Below are 7,500 nucleotides of genomic sequence, written 5' to 3'. Positions count from 1 at the left end.
TATTGCTATTTATCCTCGATGGCCCTCTCTTCATCCCAACTACCGTTCTCTCCTCGATCTCTTCGTTAAATTTTCATGAAATTTTTCGTCGTTTTGGAAATACTTGATTCCCCCCTTTTAAAAAGTACTTGACTTTTGTGTTGTTCTTTTTCAATTTTATGTGTTACTCGTATAGTGTATATCTGATAGAGCCCCTTATTTCTTGTTTCTGTCCTCAGTCTGTGTCGTTTTTCACATTAATAATTTATGTTTGTGATTGTTCCATCTTTATTCCTCATTTGCTCTTCTTTCAGTGTCATTTTTTCATTTTTATTTGATCTGGAATGCTGACGTAGGAAAGCCTCATCTACCCTTCAGTCTTCAAACTCTATCACCATCTTTACTTGAGACACTAGCACTATGTCTCCTAACTGGGTCAGGTTTCATTTTATTTTTAGATATTTTTGCCTTTATCCCGTGTTCAAACAAGAGAAGCTGACAACTAACAACTACTCTTCTCCCCATACTACCAGTCCTTGGCACGGAAACAGATCTATACTAATACAAAACAGACTGTAACTCAATGTTTTTGTTTTCCAGAGTGACCTATCAGAAGGCCGAAGGAAACTCGAAGCAGAAATCATCATTATTATTCCCGTTATTCTTTTTTTATCATATATCATTTAATTTGTTTAAAAAATGTCTCCAAACTTTTCATTTTCTGCAAGAGTACTGTATCATCCTATTGTATATATTTTCTATACTATTCTATTTCGTCTAGCGTTCCTATTAGTTATTGTCTGTTGGGTCTTAGCTGGTCATTTCCTCGATGCGTGCTGGTAGAGTATTCAAAAGTGTGTATATCTTGCATTAGCTGGCTGTAGGTTGAATCCCACACTTAGGTTAGAAGGATATAGACAAAAACCAGTTGACCAGCATTATGTTTATTAAGTGGAGTAGAATTAGTAACCATTTAGTGAGCGCTGAAACAGTTAGTTGTTCTAAGAGATTAGATAACATGGATAGCGATGAACAGTCATTAGGGACATAGAACTACTTTTGTGATCTCCTGTGGTCTCCTCTATTTTTATGTTCTTACGTTCGTCTCTGATTCCCTTTAGTGACTGTTATGTGGCCAAAGCGCTTAGAGCAAAATTGACGGCTTCGGCCGCAGCTACGTGCGTACAGGCTTAAGCTCCTCACTCTTTTTCCATCTGTTTATTTGTGCTCTTCTGTTTGCCATTGTTCTTGTATTATCATTCTTTTTTGCCTTCTTTGAAATTTTTCTTTTTGGTTTAAAAAATCGTTATAACGGTACATTTCATCTAAATGAAGCTATCTGGAGTTAACCGGAAATTAGTCTTTAAAATGAACCTTTGTACCAAATAGGTGGGTATAGTGTTAATCTTTTCTCTGCAATGAGTCACCTTATCTATTTATTATCAAAATTATTATTATTATTATTATTTTTTTTTTACACAGCAACAAATACCGTCTTTACTTTTTAGATGGTAAGGAGGGTGGAGGGGTGTGGAGTGTATTCAGGGATGGAATGGGTGGGAATGATTTTATGCCTCTTCCTTTTTGGCTACCTCCCTTGTAAGGGGGAAAAAGCCTTGGTATATGTATGTACGTAACAAATACCGTTAGTGTCTCGGGTTATTCTCACCAATCTATGACTTTTGTTTCCTTCAGCATTTCACTGACGTATTTGAGTTTCTTGTGTGTAGGACGTTGTGCATAGAAAACTGGTCACCTGGTCCATTGCTACGCAATCACGACAGTTTTCTTCCCCGTATTTTAGCCTGGCCTTTTGCATGCACAGATCCCTTTGTCTCACGCAAAAGTGCAATTTTTCAAATAAGATCTTAATTAACTTGTATTTTTCAAAAAACATTCTTTCGTTTAATGTATATTTACTCAGAAGTCACGTCTTACTTTATCTTTTAATTCTTTGTTGTATATTTTCTCTTCTTCTGCTTCATTTAATTCGTAACTTAAGCTTTAATAGCAAGTATATTGTTACGATTTTATATCTGAAATTACATGGTGTCCACTTATTTCACTGCAGATATAAACTTTTTTCTACGAGGAGAATGTGTACACTTTTTGTTAATACTAACGCTAGAAAAATCTATTCAGTTGAGGGAAAGATAACAAGCTTAAAGGACTATCACTTATCACTTCGATAACACCAGAGTACTTTATCCAGCTAGGGTTGGACTGCTGAGGGTACCAACGAGTAAGAATGAAAGAACACTAGTTCATGCATGTGGAGACACGACCATATACCATCATCTCCTGTGCTCAGGTAGCTATAGAGCTCATCGATGGCTATGTGGAAAGGATATTTGAATACACTTACTTAATACATATTAATCATCTGTCGTAAATCGTTGAGCACATGTTTAATGGAAACAAATATTGTTTAGTTTTATGAACTGGAAACCCACAGCAACACAGCACCAACGTAGCGTCCGTCTGTCTGTCTGTCTGTCTGTCTGTCTGTCTGTCTGTCTGTCTGTCTGTCTGTCTGTCTGTCTGTCTGTCTGTCTGTCTGTCTGTCTGTCTGTCTGTCTGTCTGTCTGTCTGTCTGTCTGTCTGTCTGTCTGTCTGTCTGTCTGTCTGTCTGTCCGTCTGTCTCTGTCTCTGTCTGTCTGCCTGCCTGCCTGCCTGTCTGTCTGTCTGTCTGTCCGTCCGTCTGTCTGTCTGTGTGTCTGTCTGTGTGTGTGTGTGTCTGTCTGTCTGCCTGTCTGTCTGTCTGTCTGTCTGTCTGTCTGTCTGTCTGTCTGTCTGTCTGTCTGTCTGTCTGTCTGTCTGTCTGTCTGTCTGTCTGTCTGTCTGTCTGTCTGTCTGTCTGTCTGTCTGTCTGTCTGTCCGTCTGTCCGTCTGTCCGTCTGTCCGTCTGTCCGTCTGTCTGTCTGTCTGTCTGTCTGTCTGTCTGTCTGTCTGTCTGTCTGTCTGTCTGTCTGTCTGTCTGTCTGTCTGTCTGTCTGTCTGTCCTCATCATCCGTTAGCCGCAAACTAAGTCGCTACATATGGAAGAAAGAAAATCCTCACTTGTTTCACTCCTGTGGTATTCGTTTCTTCCTGCTTAGACCATTCAAAGATTGCACACCTTCACTTCCACACTATCATTGCCTCTTTATCTCCAGCTGAACCCTTTCTTGAAACAGGTCATCACGTTAATGCACGCTCTCCTTTCAAGCCTTTGGTCACGAAAGTTTTTATTGTTTGATAACCTGACCACATGATCAAATGATAAGATATTATGTTGGAAAAAGAGCCAAGGGCAGGACAAATCATATTACTAATGCATCCCTTGCATCTTATATTTTCATTCACTGATGACAATCCCCTTACATTGAAATAGGACCCGTCAATGTCAAAAAATCCTCATAATAATAACACACACACACACACATATACATACACACGTACGTGCACATACACACACACACACACACACACACACACACACACACACACACACACACACACACACACACACACACACACACACACACACACACACACACACACACACACACACACACACACACACACACACACACATACACACACACACACACACATAAACGCAAAGAATATATGACAAAACTGAAGCTATTTTTTATATTATGTAAAGTTACTTATACAGAAAGATGTGCGATTTATTGTCTTCATTCACAACTGTTAAATGTTTCTCCGCCTTATTGAGTGATGAAGAAATAACGTAACTCGGAATGTTAAACATGTAAAGAAAGAACTCTTCTGATGTAGTGAGCTTCTATGAGTACGCTTCTCATGAAGATCGTTTATGGCAGTGGTTGGCAGCCAAAGAAGCAAGCTCGTCTGTAAAGTCACTGAGGGGTGGCCCCTGCAAAGATGCCGAAATGAGATAGTATTTTTATCCTGAAGTTCTCATTGTCGAAAGACACTTCTTTCTTTCTTTCCTTTCTCTCCCTCATTTGGTTTTCCTCTTTTTCTTTATCCTTTTCTGTACCTCTTCTTTCGTTTTTATTCTTCCTTTTATGTTTTTATTCTATTTTATTTCCTTCTCATATCATTCCTTTTTTTCTTCCTCATTCTTTCCTTCTTTTTTCTTCCTTAATTTCTTTCTTTCTAACGCCTCTTCTTCTTCTTCTTCTTTTTCACTGACCTTCAAACATACAGCGCTTTCATTTGATAAATTTACCAGTGTTACTATATATTATCTTCTTTAATTTATGACACATGATAAAAAATTTAAGTTATCGTTGTGGTGTATTCGACTTCATTGTGGTCTCGCAATCTATTGGTTATTGTACTGCTCTGTCTCTGCAAAAAAAAAAAAAAAAAAAAAAAAAAAAAAAAAAAAAAAAAAAAAAAAAAAAAAAAAAAAAAAAAAAAAAAAAAAAAAAAAAAAAAAGGCGTCTTCGACCGCAGCTAAGTGCCTCCTGGCAGTGTAGTATCGCCACCTTTTTATATGCCTCAGGAGGGGACCGTCCTTGAGACATAACAGTAAAAAGAGCCTCATGGGTGAGATGAGGGCATTGATTCGGTTCTACGTCACAAACTCCCTAGTTCAGGGTTAAGACGGTGCCTTACGAATAAGCTTTAGTTTTAGGGGTTGGGGACCATTCCTCATAGTGGATGTCCTTTCAAACCTCTGCACCCTGGCCAGGATTCGAATGCGCGCTTGCCCTCACTAGTGGCTCTACTGTATCACAGTGGGCTTTCGGGTAGAACCAAAGCAACCTTTTCAATAACGTATCAATATCTAGATGTTTTGTTCCGGCAAGTGCCGAATGGTGTCATTATACAGCCGAGTAGCTCCGACCTATATATTCTTTCACGCTTTTGTCAGCTATGTGCCAGAAATATCATGAGGAATTAGAATCATTAATTTGACAGGATACATATTTTGTAGAAATACATACATACATACATACATACATATACCAAAGGCTTTTTCCCCCTTACACTCCCACCCATTTCATTTCCCATATATTTCAATCCCCTCCACCCTCCTCTCTCCCTCCTATCTTGGTAACTCCTGGATGACGGGTCATCCCTGCATCTTGTCCACCGCCCTAGGTCAGAAGCAGTGTCGCAAGACACAGCACATCCACAGTAAGGCCGCTTCATAAATTCGGCGACCGCCTTTCTCCGTCATCTCATGCAGAAAAGGAGAAGACGGGGAGAAATCCCTTCGGGCTGCGTAAAATTTTGTCTTATACATACTTCCTCAACCTCCATCCCCCACCCACTCACCCTCATGCATCACAGCCTCATCAATACACAACCCTTCTCCATTCACCCCTATCTTCTGTCCTCTTCCGTCCTTCCTCTACAGACATTCGTCTCTTTTGTCTGGGAGCTTTCCAACCGTACCCTAAGGTTTGGGTCTTTGTAGAAATGAAAAGTTTACAACTCACAGAAATTTGTAAACCTTATTTCTGTTTTAGGTGGTGCAAAAACAGGAGTGGTTAATGTTTACATCAATGCTTTGTAGAATTAGAAACTGTTTGTGGAATGATCATTTCCTTGATACAATTTGCAATTATTGGGAATCTCGAGTGTGGAAATAGGAGTCATTCCAATAGAAATGAGAGAAATATTACCTCATAGATTCCCATTCAGCAGAGTCAAAATGACAAAGGTGCTCAAGAGGATACCTTGGGGCAATACTGAAGTGGCAGGAGAAGTGACAGAAGTGATGTAATGATCAGAGGCATCCAGCAGATAGACCCGCTGAGCAAAATAAAAAGGTTGAAAAGTAGAGTAGATATTCTGGATGTTAGGTCTGTCGTCAAGAAGGATATGGGTCGGTTGATGATCTAGATGTGCAACAGCATACAGAAAAATTTGAAAAGTGGATCATTGACTGGATCAATAAAAGAAGTAGGAAACCAAAGATCGTAGTGAACATAAAAATTTTCTGCTATAGATAATTTGGGGAAACCTTGGAATAAGTTTTGTTCAACCGAAAAAATTTGGTTGTTAATTCTGGAGTTTTTAGATTTGGACAAGATATATAATTATATAAACATTCAGTGGAAGAATAAGAATTCAATTCAATTTGCACGTTAAAAAAGTAGAACGAATCAAGGAAATACGGGATGGATATTTGCAAATAAACGCATAACATCCAGATGTTGACAAAAGATCAGTATAGAGAAATTCGGTGTAGACAGCATGTATTCCCTGAAAACTTTCAGTAGGAATGGGAGCAGAATGAAAAGGTGAGGCGTTCATGCTCTACATGGTATTAGTATTTTGTTAGAAGTATACAACGATTCTATCCTTGGCAACAGAATCTCACAGAAGAGCTGTTTTCACAAAAAAAATAAAAATAAAAAGGTAAAGGGAAGATTTAAGTTAGTAGGACAGAAGCACAGTAGAAATTAAAAGTGGTATATGCATATATTTTTCTGAAATGGAGATTGGTTTTCAATATATGCATACATACATACATACATACATACATACATACATACATACATACATACATACATACATACATACATACATACATACATACATACATACATACATACATACATACATACATACATACATACATACATACATACATACATACATACATACATACATACATACATACATACATACATACATACATATACCAAAGGATTTTTATCCCTTACACAGGGGGTAGCCAAAAGGAAAAAGGCATAGAAATCACTCCCATCCATTTCATTTCCCATATATTCCACTCCCTCCACCCTCCTCCTTCCCTCCTATCTTAGCACCTCCTGGATGACGGGTCATCCCTGCATCCTGTCTACTGCCCTGGGTCAGAAGCAGTGTCGCAAGACATAGCACATCCACAGCAAGGCCGCTTCATAAATTCGGCGACCCCCCTCTCCGTCCCCTCATGCAGAAAAGGAGAAGACGGGCTGCGTCAAATTTTTTCTCATACATACTTCCTAACCCCCATCCCCCACCCACTCCCCCTCATGCATCACAGCCTCATCTATACACAACCCTTCTCTATTCACCCCTATCTTCTGTCCTCTTCTGTCCTTCCTCTACAGACATTCCTCTCTTTTGTGAAGCCCCTTTCACCCCATCCATCCATCTCATCCTAGGACGCCCCCTCATATTCACTCCTTCCACCTCCGCCTTCCACACTTCTTTTACTAATCTTTCTTCACTCATTCTTTCCATGTGTCCAAACCATCCTAATACTCTTTTATCAACCCTATCTCCCAGCTCCCTTTCCACCCCTGTTCTCCTCCTCACCTCATTTCTCACTCTATTCAGCCTAGTAACCCCTATCATACTTCTCAGGTACCTCATCTCAAACACATTCAAACTCTTTCTTTCTTCCTCTCTCATGTTCCATGTTTCTGCCCCGTACATTGATGTTGGCACAATCACTACTTCATATAACCTCCTCTTAGCATCCATTCCCAGATGTCTATTTCTCATTACACTTTTTAATTCACCAAAGCATTTACTCGATTCTCTTAATCTACATTCTACCTCCACCTCCACTCCTCCCTTTCCTGT

Source organism: Oratosquilla oratoria, chromosome 22 (genome assembly GCF_046742065.1).
Source record: "Oratosquilla oratoria isolate Oo_2021 chromosome 22, ASM4674206v1, whole genome shotgun sequence".
Taxonomy (NCBI): Eukaryota; Metazoa; Arthropoda; class Malacostraca; order Stomatopoda; family Squillidae; genus Oratosquilla; species Oratosquilla oratoria.
Note: the sequence above shows the minus strand (reverse complement) of the source record.